The 12,500-nt window shown below is 60.9% G+C and overlaps 2 non-coding genes across 2 annotated transcripts; both read left to right on the top strand.

Moving 5' to 3' along the window:
- The first annotated feature begins 8,052 nt into the window (after positions 1-8,052).
- LOC142795635 (small subunit ribosomal RNA) lies at positions 8,053-9,867 on the top strand. The gene has a single exon (XR_012893181.1). It is a non-coding gene; the product is annotated as a small subunit ribosomal RNA (ribosomal RNA).
- A 1,719-nt stretch (positions 9,868-11,586) lies between these two features.
- LOC142795632 (5.8S ribosomal RNA) lies at positions 11,587-11,739 on the top strand. The gene has a single exon (XR_012893177.1). It is a non-coding gene; the product is annotated as a 5.8S ribosomal RNA (ribosomal RNA).
- Positions 11,740-12,500: the final 761 nt, after the last annotated feature.

Raw genomic sequence — 12,500 nt, 5'->3', positions numbered from 1 at the left:
AAGCGCGGGCTTTTTCTTTGTTTTTTTTGCATTCGCCCGGCAGACGCGGTTTTTGCGCCGCCCCGGCTGACGCGGTTTTTGCCGCCCCGGCTGACGCAGTTCGGACTTAGCACTTTTCGGCTGTGCCTGGCTGGCGGCCCACTCACTCGATCGCCATGTCTGTTTGCCACAGTTTTCCCGGTGGTGCCGCACCCGGGCTCGCCCCGGCTGACGCGGTTTCGTGCCGCCCCGGCAGACGCGGTTTTCGCGCCGCCCCGGCTGACGCGGTTTCGTGCCGCCCCGGCAGACGCGGTTTTTTGCCGCCCCGGCAGACGCGTTTTTTTTTTCTTTCGCCCCGGCTGACGCAGTTTTCGCGCCGCCCCGGCAGACGCGGTTTTCGCGCCGCCCCGGCAGACGCGGTTTTTTGCGCCGCCCCGGCTGACGCAGTTCGGACTTGGCACTTTTTGGCTGAGCCTGGCTGGCGGCCCACTCACTCGATCGCCATGTCTGTTTGCCACAGTTTTCCCGGTGGTGCCGCACCCGGGCTCGCCCCGGCTGACGCAGTTTTCGCGCCGCCCCGGCTGACGCGGTTTCGTGCCGCCCCGGCAGACGCGGTTTTTTGCGCCGCCCCGGCTGACGCGGTTTTTGCCGCCCCGGCTGACGCAGTTCGGACTTGGCACTTTTCGGCTGTGCCTGGCTGGCGGCCCACTCACTCGATCGCCATGTCTGTTTGCCACAGTTTTCCCGGTGGTGCCGCACCCGGGCTCGCCCCGGCAGACGCGTTTTTTTTTTTTCTTTCGCCCCGGCTGACGCAGTTTTCGCGCCGCCCCGGCTGACGCGGTTTCGTGCCGCCCCGGCAGACGCGGTTTTTTGCGCCGCCCCGGCTGACGCGGTTTTTGCCGCCCCGGCTGACGCAGTTCGGACTTAGCACTTTTTGGCTGAGCCTGGCTGGTGGCCCACTCACTCGATCGCCATGTCTGTTAGCCACAGTTTTCCCGGTGGTGCCGCACCCGGGCTCGCCCCGGCTGACGCAGTTTTCGCGCCGCCCCGGCTGACGCGGTTTCGTGCCGCCCCGGCAGACGCGGTTTTCGCGCCGCCCCGGCTGACGCGGTTTTTGCCGCCCCGGCTGACGCAGTTCGGACTTAGCACTTTTCGGCTGTGCCTGGCTGGCGGCCCACTCACTCGATCGCCATGTCTGTTTGCCACAGTTTTCCCGGTGGTGCCGCACCCGGGCTCGCCCCGGCTGACGCAGTTTTCGCGCCGCCCCGGCTGACGCGGTTTCGTGCCGCCCCGGCAGACGCGGTTTTCGCGCCGCCCCGGCTGACGCGGTTTCGTGCCGCCCCGGCAGACGCGGTTTTTTGCCGCCCCAGCTGACGCAGTTCGGACTTAGCACTTTTTGGCTGAGCCTTGCTGGCGGCCCACTCACTCGATCGCCATGTCTGTTTGCCACAGTTTTCCCGGTGGTGCCGCACCCGGGCTCGCCCCGGCAGACGCGTTTTTTTTTTTCTTTCGCCCCGGCTGACGCAGTTTTCGCGCCGCCCCGGCAGACGCGGTTTTCGCGCCGCCCCGGCAGACGCGGTTTTTTTGCGCCGCCCCGGCTGACGCGGTTTTTTGCCGCCCCGGCTGACGCAGTTCGGACTTGGCACTTTTTGGCTGAGCCTGGCTGGCGGCCCACTCACTCGATCGCCATGTCTGTTTGCCACAGTTTTCCCGGTGGTGCCGCACCCGGGCTCGCCCCGGCTGACGCAGTTTTCGCGCCGCCCCGGCAGACGCGGTTTCGTGCCGCCCCGGCAGACGCGGTTTTTTGCGCCGCCCCGGCTGACGCGGTTTTTTGCCGCCCCGGCTGACACGGTTCGGACTTTGCACTTTTCGGCTGTGCCTGGCTGGCGGCCCACTCACTCGATCGCCATGTCTGTTTGCCACAGTTTTCCCGGTGGTGCCGCACCCGGGCTCGCCCCGGCAGACGCGTTTTTTTTTTTTTTTTCTTTCGCCCCGGCTGACGCAGTTTTCGCGCCGCCCCGGCTGACGCGGTTTCGTGCCGCCCCGGCAGACGCGGTTTTTTGCGCCGCCCCGGCTGACGTGGTTTTTGCCGCCCCGGCTGACGCAGTTCGGACTTTGCACTTTTTGGCTGAGCCTGGCTGGCGGCCCACTCACTCGATCGCCATGTCTGTTTGCCACAGTTTTCCCGGTGGTGCCGCACCCGGGCTCGCCCCGGCAGACGCGTTTTTTTTTTTCCTTCGCCCCGGCAGACGTGGTTCCCCCCCCCCCTCCGTCTTTCTTTTTGTTTTTTTTTTTCGCCGCGGCTGAAGTGGATTTTTCGGTGCCTCGACGCCCCGGTAGTCGCGGTTTTTCCGTTTCCGCACGGCCCCGGCTGACGCTGCTCGGTCACAGTCGCCTTTTGTGGTGATTGCAGACTTCTTGAGCGCGGGTGTTTTTTTTTTTGTTGTTGTTGTTGTTTTATTACGCATTCGCTCCAGCAGACGCTGTTTAGACTTTTTGTTTCCTCTTTTATCCTGCGACGAGGTGACGAGGTTTATTCGGTGCCCCGCCGCCCCGGCTGAAGTGATTTTTCCTGTCCCGTGCCGCCCCGGCTGACGCGGTTGGGACTTCGCGTTTGTTCGGCCGCCACGGGTTTTGGCGCACTCGCTCGGTTGCTTGTTGTTGCCACTTGTTGCGAACCCAGGTTTCTTGAGCGAGCGCGGGCGTTTTTTCTTCCTTTCTTTCTTTGTTCTATGTGTTAGCGAATCGGCCTTTAATATCACACGAGGACTCACAACCAACAATTTTCAGTTTGAAGTGTAAAAAATCTGCAGGTGTTGACGTAACTGACTTGCCCCGTACCCTTGAGTACATCCATGAAGTTCTCGTAGTACTACTAAATCGCATTATTCCAAGTGGAGAAATTCCCATAAACTTGCAAACCTCTACACGAAAATCGGTGCGCGTGATAAAGTTGAAAATTATCGTCCGATATCAAATGTGCCTTCTATAACACAAATTCTAGGAAAAAAAAAAAAAAAAACACTTGTTCGCCGTTTTCTGCGCCGTGACTGGCAGCACTCCGGCGAAGCGAAACGGGGTCGATTCGAGCACGATATCGGCGTCTTTCGACGTGCTCGCCGGCGACCGTCGCACGAGTACGTCGCACGAGCGCGTCTGCCGGGGCGCCGTTTGCGAAGCCGACGCAAAAGTGGGAACCGCCGCTCGGATGATCGCCGCTTTCGGCAGAGTGAGTGTTGGCACTCCGGGGAAGCGAAACAGCGTGAATGCGCCCACGAAATCGGCGTATTTTGAAGTGCCCGCCGGCGACCGTCGCACGAGTACGGTAAACCGCGTCAGCCGGGGCGTAGTTCGGGACGCCGACGAAAAAGTGGGAAGCGCAACTCGGATCTTCGCCGTTTTTGCAGGAGTGAGTGGCGGCCCTCCTGCGAGACCAAGAAGCATCGATTCGTGCACGAATTCGGCGCCTTTCGACGTGATCGCCGGCGACCGTCGCTCGAGTAGGGCAAACCGCGTCTGCCGGGGCGGGCTTCGGGACGCCGATGCGAAAGTGGGAAACGCTGCTCGGATGTTCGCCGTTTTTGGCCGAGTGAGTGCTGGCACACGGGCGAAGCCAAACGGGGCCGATTACGGCACGATATCGGCGTCTTTCGACGTGCCCGCCGGCGACCGTCGCACGAGTACGGTAAACCGCGTCAGCCCGGGCGGAGTTCGGGACGCCGATGCGAAAGTGGAGAACGCCGCTCGGATCTTCGCCGTTTTTGGAGGAGTGAGTGGCGGCACTCCGGAGAAGCCAGGGAGCGCCAATTAGCGCACGATATCGGCGTCTTTCGACGCGCTCGCCGGCGACCGTCGCACGAGTAGGGCAAACCGCGTCTGCCGGGGCGGGGTTTACGACGCCGACGCAAAAGTGGGAACCGCCGCTCGGATGTTGGCCGTTTTTGGCAGAGTGAGTGCTGGCACTCCGGCGACGCGAAAGAGCGCGAATGCGCCCACGAAAGTGGCGTATTTGGACGTGCGTGACGGCGACCGCTGCAGGAGTACGAAAAACCACGTCAGCCGGGGCGAGCGACACACGGCGGTCTGGGTGCTTATCGCTGCTATTATAGGGGCACCCCGGCAGACGCAGAAAAAAAAAAAAAAATTTTCGACCTTCTTTTTTGCTGGTCGAGCTCGGGTAACCCAGGTCGCAATGGGAGCCGCGCACGAAAGCGGCGTCGCGAGACGCGTTCGCGGTCGCTAGTCGCACGAGCTCGGCAACCGCGTCAGCCGGCGCGGAGTTCGGGATGCCGACGGCTAAGTGGGTACCGCTGCTCGGATGTTCGCCGTTTTTGGCCGAGTGAGTGCTGGCACTCCGGTGAAGCCAAGGAGCGCCAATTCGTGCACGATATCGGCGTCTTTCGACGTGCCCGCCGGCCACCGCCGCACGAGTACGGCAAACCGCGTCTGCCGGGGCGGGGTTCGCGACGCGTACGCAATAGTGGGAACCGTCGCTCGGATGTTCGTCGTCTTTGGCCGAGCGAGTGCTGGCACTCCGGCGAAGCGAAACGGGGCCGATTCGGGCACGATATCGGCGTATTTCGACGTGCTCGCCGGCGACCGTCGCACGAGTACGGCAAAGCGCGTCTGCCGGGGCGAGGTTTGCGACGCCGACGAAAAAGTGGGAAGCGCCGCTCGGATCTTCGCCGTTTTTGCAGGAGTGAGTGGCGGCCCTCCTGCGAGACCAAGAAGCATCGACTCGCGCACGATATCGGTGTCTTTCGACGTGCCCGCCGGCCACCGCCGCACGAGTACGGCAAACCGCGTATGCCGGGGCGGGGTTGGCGACGCCGACGCAAAAGTGGGAACCGCCACTAGGATGTTCGCCGTTTTTGGCAGAGTGAGTGCTGGCACTCCGGCGAAGCGAAAGAGCGCGAATGCGCCCACGAAAGTGGCGTGTTTGGACGTGCTTGACGACGACCACCGCAGGAAAACGAAAAACCACGTCAGCCGGGGCGAGCGACCCATGGCGGTCTGGGTGCTTATCGCTGCTATTATAGGGGCACCCCGGCAGACGCAAAAAAAAAAAAAAAAATTTTTTTCGACATTCTTTTTTGCTCGTCGACCTCGGGTGACCCAGGTCGCAGTGGGAGCCGCGCACGAAAGCGGCGTCGCGAGACGGCTTCGCGGTCGCTAGTCGCACGAGCTCGGCAACCGCGTCTGCCGGGGCGGAGTTCGGGACGCCGACGGCTAAGTGGGAACCGCCGCTCGGATGTTCGCCGTTTGTGGCCGAGTGAGTGCTGGCACTCCGGCGAAGCCAAACGGGGCCGATTCCGGCACGATATCGGCGTCTTTCTACGTGCTCGCCGGCGACCGTCGCACGAGTACGGCAAAGTGCGTCTGCCGGGGCGGGGTTTGCGACGCGTACGCAATAGTGAGAACCGTCGCTCGGATGTTCGTCGTCTTTCGCCGAGCCAGTGCTGGCAATCCGGCGAAGCCGAACGGAGCCGATTCGGGCACGATATCGGCGTCTTTCCACGTGCTCGCCGGCGACCGTCGCACGAGTACGGTAAACCGCGTCAGCCGGGGCGGAGTTCGGGACGCCGATGCGAAAGTGGGAAGCGCCGCTCGGATCTTCGCCGTTTTTGGAGGAGTCAGTGGCGGCACTCCGGTGAAGCCAAGGTGCGCCAATTCGCGCACGATATCGGCGTCTTTCGACGTGCCCGCCGGCCACCGTCGCACGAGTACGGCAAACCTCGTCTGCCGGGGCGGGGTTTGCGACGCCGACGCAAAAGTGGGAACCGCCGCTCGGATGTTCGCCGTTTTTGGCAGAGTGAGTGCTGGCACTCCGGCGAAGCGAAAGAGCGCGAATGCGCCCACGAAAGTGGCGTGTTTGGACGTGCTTGACGACGACCACCGCAGGGAAAACGAAAAACCACGTCAGCCGGGGCGAGCGACCCATGGCGGTCTGGGTGCTTATCGCTGCTATTATAGGGGCACCCCGGCAGACGCAAAAAAAAAAAAAATTTTTTTCGACATTCTTTTTTGCTCGTCGACCTCGGGTGACCCAGGTCGCAGTGGGAGCCGCGCACGAAAGCGGCGTCGCGAGACGGCTTCGCGGTCGCTAGTCGCACGAGCTCGGCAACCGCGTCTGCCGGGGCGGAGTTCGGGACGCCGACGGCTAAGTGGGAACCGCCGCTCGGATGTTCGCCGTTTGTGGCCGAGTGAGTGCTGGCACTCCGGCGAAGCCAAACGGGGCCGATTCCGGCACGATATCGGCGTCTTTCTACGTGCTCGCCGGCGACCGTCGCACGAGTACGGCAAAGTGCGTCTGCCGGGGCGGGGTTTGCGACGCGTACGCAATAGTGAGAACCGTCGCTCGGATGTTCGTCGTCTTTCGCCGAGCCAGTGCTGGCACTCCGGCGAAGCCGAACGGAGCCGATTCGGGCACGATATCGGCGTCTTTCCACGTGCTCGCCGGCGACCGTCGCACGAGTACGGTAAACCGCGTCAGCCGGGGCGGAGTTCGGGACGCCGATGCGAAAGTGGGAAGCGCCGCTCGGATCTTCGCCGTTTTTGGAGGAGTCAGTGGCGGCACTCCGGTGAAGCCAAGGTGCGCCAATTCGCGCACGATATCGGCGTCTTTCGACGTGCCCGCCGGCCACCGTCGCACGAGTACGGCAAACCTCGTCTGCCGGGGCGGGGTTTGCGACGCCGACGCAAAAGTGGGAACCGCCGCTCGGATGTTCGCCGTTTTTGGCAGAGTGAGTGCTGGCACTCCGGCGAAGCGAAAGAGCGTGAATGCGCCCACGAAAGTAGCGTATTTGGACGTGCTTGACGGCGACCGCCGCAGGAGTACGAAAAACCACGTCAGCCGGGGCGAGCGACCCACGGCGGTCTGGGTGCTTATCGCTGCTATTATAGGGGCACCCCGGCAGACGCAGAAAGAAAAAAAAAAATGGGGACATGGCGTGCGTCACCGTGCGGCTTCGCAGCGTTGCCGAAGTCGCCGAGCCCTTCGACTGAGCCGAACGGCGGACAGGGAACGTTGGTCGGCCGTTCTAACCTGTCGGTGCCACGCCGAGACGTCGTTAAGGAAAACCGCGTCGTGGGCCTCTACGACGCCGTCGAGTCGTTGTACGTTTGGTGTCCAGCGTGTCGGCGGCGAGTAGCGGACACGTCGTTCACGACTTCGGTCTTTCGCAGTCGACGCGAACTTGCGGAGAGTCGTGGTGCCTCACGTTTTCGGCAGAAACCGCGGCGGAATTTTCCCGTGCGTGCGCGCACGACCTCGGTGCTGTGCCGTCAGCGTAGTGTTGCACAAACTCGTGGCCTACCCAAGGTGCGGTACGTTTGCGGCCGTATCCTCGGTGGGAATTTCGTGAGTAGGGTCGCAAATTCTACGACCTCGGCGGGTTTGAGAGCGACGTAGACTTGTGGCACGCTCAACATGCCACACGTTTCGGGGCACACCCGCGGTGAAATTTTCTCGAGTACGCTCGTATTAGGGCCCAAGGAGGTCTGGGTACTTATCGCTGCTATTATGTGGGGGTTCTCGTGAGCGGCGTACGCGAAAGCGACCGGGTGTCTGATATGCGGCGGGCTTCGGCCTCGTCAAGCGTGTCCTCGGGTCTGCTCCAGGGGAATCCACGGCAGTCGTCTGCAGCCTCATCCGCTTGATGCGTTAGGGGCTGGTTGTCGGACGGTGCCGTTTTACCACGATATCGAGGTGTGTTCCGTGTCGTCCTCGGGCGATTCAGATGCGAAAGCGCCGAAGACGCGGGCGTGACCCGTCGTCTGGCGGCTTTGCAGTCTCGGCTCCGTTGCTAGTTCCGGCCGGTCCACCGACAGTGCAGCGGGCTTGGGCAACCCGCACGGCGCGACCGAGTCGATGCAACGAAAAAGAGCGAGCATGAACGTGCTTCTTGCCGCACGGCTCCCACTCGTCTTTCGGGAAGGTTGTGCCGTAGCGAGCTCGAACGCCGTCATCTCGGAGTGCAAAATAAGCGTGTTGGGGCGCCTGAAGGTGGCCTCCGCCGCACACAGACTGCGTCCGGCCCGCCGAGGGCGAGGACGGACGCGCAGTCGAACGATTACCTGGTTGATCCTGCCAGTAATCATATGCTTGTCTCAAAGATTAAGCCATGCATGTCTAAGTACATGCCGAAATAAGGCGAAACCGCGAATGGCTCATTAAATCAGTTATGGTTCCTTAGATCGTTTCTTCCTACTTGGATAACTGTGGCAATTCTAGAGCTAATACATGCAGTGAGCCTGGAGCCCTTTGGGTAACGGGTGCTTTTATTAGACCAAGATCGATCGGGTTTCGGCCCGTATTGTGTGGTGACTCTGGATAACTTTGTGCTGATCGCATGGCCACGAGCCGGCGACGTTTCTTTCAAGTGTCTGCCTTATCAACTTTCGATGGTAGGTTACTTGCTTACCATGGTTGTTACGGGTAACGGAGAATCAGGGTTCGATTCCGGAGAGGGAGCCTGAGAAACGGCTACCACATCCAAGGAAGGCAGCAGGCGCGCAAATTACCCACTCCCGGCACGGGGAGGTAGTGACGAAAAATAACAATACGGGACTCTTTTGAGGCCCCGTAATTGAAATGAGTACACTCTAAATCCTTTAACGAGGATCAATTGGAGGGCAAGTCTGGTGCCAGCAGCCGCGGTAATTCCAGCTCCAATAGCGTATACTAAAGCTGCTGCGGTTAAAAAGCTCGTAGTTGGATCTCAGTTCCAGACGAGTAGTGCATCTACCCGATGCGACGGCTCGGACTGAACATCATGCCGGTTCTTTCTTGGTGCACTTCATTGTGTGCCTCGAGATGGCCGGTGCTTTTACTTTGAAAAAATTAGAGTGCTCAACGCAGGCGAGTCGCCTGAATAAACTTGCATGGAATAATAGAACAAGACCTCGTTTCTGTTCTGTTGGTTTTTGGAATACGAGGTAATGATTAAGAGGGACGGACGGGGGCATTCGTATTGCGGCGCTAGAGGTGAAATTCTTGGACCGTCGCAAGACGAACTACTGCGAAAGCATTTGCCAAGAATGTTTTCATTGATCAAGAACGAAAGTCAGAGGTTCGAAGGCGATCAGATACCGCCCTAGTTCTGACCATAAACGATGCCAACCAGCGATCCGCCTGAGTTACTCAAATGACTCGGCGGGCAGCTTCCGGGAAACCAAAGTATTTGGGTTCCGGGGGAAGTATGGTTGCAAAGCTGAAACTTAAAGGAATTGACGGAAGGGCACCACCAGGAGTGGAGCCTGCGGCTTAATTTGACTCAACACGGGAAAACTTACCCGGCCCGGACACTGGGAGGATTGACAGATTGAGAGCTCTTTCTTGATTCGGTGGATGGTGGTGCATGGCCGTTCTTAGTTGGTGGAGCGATTTGTCTGGTTAATTCCGATAACGAACGAGACTCTAGCCTATTAAATAGGTGCGGGGTTCCCAGCACCTTACAACCTTCTTAGAGGGACAAGCGGCTCCTAGCCGCACGAAACAGAGCAATAACAGGTCTGTGATGCCCTTAGATGTCCGGGGCCGCACGCGCGCTACACTGAAGGAAGCAGCGTGTCTTTATCCCTGTCTGAAAAGACTGGGTAACCCGTGGAACTTCTTTCGTGATTGGGATAGGGGCTTGCAATTGTTCCCCTTGAACGAGGAATTCCCAGTAAGCGCGAGTCATAAGCTCGCGTTGATTACGTCCCTGCCCTTTGTACACACCGCCCGTCGCTACTACCGATTGAATGATTTAGTGAGGTCTTCGGACCGATGTCCGGCGCGGCCTTTCGGTTGCGCCGGTCTGTTGGAAAGATGACCAAACTTGATCATTTAGAGGAAGTAAAAGTCGTAACAAGGTTTCCGTAGGTGAACCTGCGGAAGGATCATTAACGGATTGTGAAGGGTGAGCGCCTCAGCTGCGTCTGCGCCCGACACTTTCTGCCGCTGACCCCGTTTGGACGCGGGGTCGGCTTTTCCCCACGGGGCTGCCTGAATGTGGAGCGGCACCCCGTGACAAATTGTTGCGCCCAGCGGACGCCAACACCGCGACCTTGGACGGTCGGCCAGGTGGCGGACGCGGGTACAAACGGCGCAACGCACTCATAGGTCGGCTTTCGACCCGCCACTGCACCGTGGCTCGAAGCGCTCGAAATGCGCGACCCGACCGCTGCGGGACCGCCTAGTACTGTAAACAGGAGCGGCGGAGCGCGAACGGCGAGTCGTGGTTACGTCGGTAGAAGGCGAGGCTGCGCGTTCCCGAAACGCCAGCCGAGTGCCCTCCCGACCGTTCGAGCGTGCAAGAACGAGACCCGACAATCGCGCGGCGACTGCCAAGTACGAGAGGAACGGCACAAGCGTCGGCGGTCGGTCAAGGAACTGGCGATGTGACGGGTCCGCTGTGCACCAGTGCATACCGTCCCGCCGTCCGCGGCAAGCGCCTCCGCGTCCTCGGGTGACGGAGGCTGCCGGTCGGTTCTTGCAGGCGAGGGATCTCGCTGGCACCGGTTCGCGTTGACGCGCGGCCGGTCATGGCACGGCGATGCGACGGCCGAGGTGCGCAGTACTCGATGGAGGAACCGCACGCTCCGATGACCGTCCCGCCCTCCGCGGCGTATGCGTACCGACCGTAATGGTTGCAGCAGCGCCGGCCGGCTTTTGAATTCGCCACACGAAACACGGTGCGAGATCGCGGTTAGGGGAGCGTCGACGTTGCCAGGCGTTTTGCTTGCTGCCGAGGGAAAGGCGGCACGGCCACGTCGCGCTCGTCGCGATTAGCGGGTCTGCGCGCTTTGGGAAGGTGCCGCAACGACTTGCCGAAAGAGGAAGCACGGAAGAACGAGGGACTTGGACGTCCCGACAATTGAACGCACTTGCGGCCAGGCCCTTGCTGGCTTCGTTCTTCCGCCTCGAGTAGGCTCGTACGCGGCTCCGGCGCCGAAAGTGGTCCTTGGCACCGACTTCGGTGGACGTGGGAAGTGCCGCGCAAGTACGGCGCGCCTGGCTCCACCTGTTGGCTAAAGTAGGCAGCCGGATCGGCATTTTGGTGTGCGGTGGCAAACCGTGGATGCGAAAAAAGCTTGTGCGATTTCGTGGAACAAAAAGCGGGGGTCCCCCTTTTTATGCGGAGGAGACCGACCCGCCCGCCGTGGTGAACCGCGACGCCACGGTAAAAACGGGAGAGGCTTGTCGATGGGACCGTGCATCCCGCGCTCCACGGAGGCCGGGAGGCGGCCGCCCGAGGAAATGTGTAGCCGTCGAGGCCCGCATCTGCGTGCACTCTTATCCAAATGGGTGTACCGCAGGCATTTTCTGGTTAGGCGGGCCAATGAGAGCGAGCACACAACGATACCTACGGGTCCGGCTTGGAGAACCGGCTTCGACGCCTCCCGAGTATTTATAGAGGGGTGGACCACGAAAGCACTCGCAAGTAGCGGAAGCGAAACGCCGTCCGAAACACACCGTTTGCTCGATTTGCGGCAGCCGAAAAAGGCGCGGCAGAGTTTTGGAGTCCAAGCGTGCGCTGAAAAGCGCCCTTCTTGGCCACTGTTTGGCCGAGTGCCAGAAACGTTTGGTTTTGACTGTACGGAATTGAACAAACACTTTTTCACGACTCTAAGCGGTGGATCACTCGGTTCTCGGGTCGATGAAGAACGCAGCCAGCTGCGAGACTTGGTGTGAATTGCAGGACACACTGAGCACTGATTCTTTGAACGCACATTGCGGCCTTGGGTCTTCCCTTGGCTTCGTCTGTCTGAGGGTCGGATCACATATCAAGAGAGCCTTCGGCGCACAAGGGAACGTGAGCCGTCGACTCGTTTTGACCGCGTCGGCAACACGGACAGCACGCTGAACACCTCACAGCGAGCGCCAACAGCGGCCACTCAAGGGCGAGACGGTGGCGACCGTCGTGCCAGAGCCCAACCGAAACGGGGGCGACCGACTGCATTGAGGATGTGGCACCTCGTTGAGACCGCCGCAGGACTTCGAGTCGGAAGGAAGCCTGCAGGGAAAGTGCGGTCGAGGTTGCGTACTCCTCTCTGCGACCGGGCGCGCAAGAGCTGCGAGAGCCACGGACGCGCAACTTTAACGCACGGTAAACACGAGGAGCGAAAGCCGGCCAGCAAAGCTTCTCCAGCCGTGCGCAAAGTGCGCGAGATCGCAGCCTTGCGTTGCGCTTGTTGCCCTCGAAGTAAGCAGGGTGTCCCGTAGACCGGGCGCTCGAACACGCTGCGGGGCCGTGCCTCCTCCAGGCTTTGCCGCGCGAACAGGGAACGTTCGCGCGCAAAGCGCAGGGAGGTGAGGAGGCTGCGCCCGACGTTTGCGGTTCGCTGCGTACGCGGTTGATGCGGAGAGCACGGCGCGACGACTTGCCGCGAAGCGGAAAAAGTCTCCCGCACGAGTTGGCGAAACGTTGGCGAAGCTTAAGGCGTTCTCGTCGTAGTCCGCCGTCGGTCTAAGTGCTTCGCAGTTCCCGTCCCGTTCAAAAAACTGGGCCACTCCAGTTGGGGCGGGGGCGACGCTA

Source organism: Rhipicephalus microplus, unplaced genomic scaffold, assembly GCF_043290135.1.
Source record: "Rhipicephalus microplus isolate Deutch F79 unplaced genomic scaffold, USDA_Rmic scaffold_781, whole genome shotgun sequence".
Lineage (NCBI taxonomy): Eukaryota > Metazoa > Arthropoda > Arachnida > Ixodida > Ixodidae > Rhipicephalus > Rhipicephalus microplus.
This window is presented reverse-complemented; position numbering and strand designations above follow the sequence as displayed.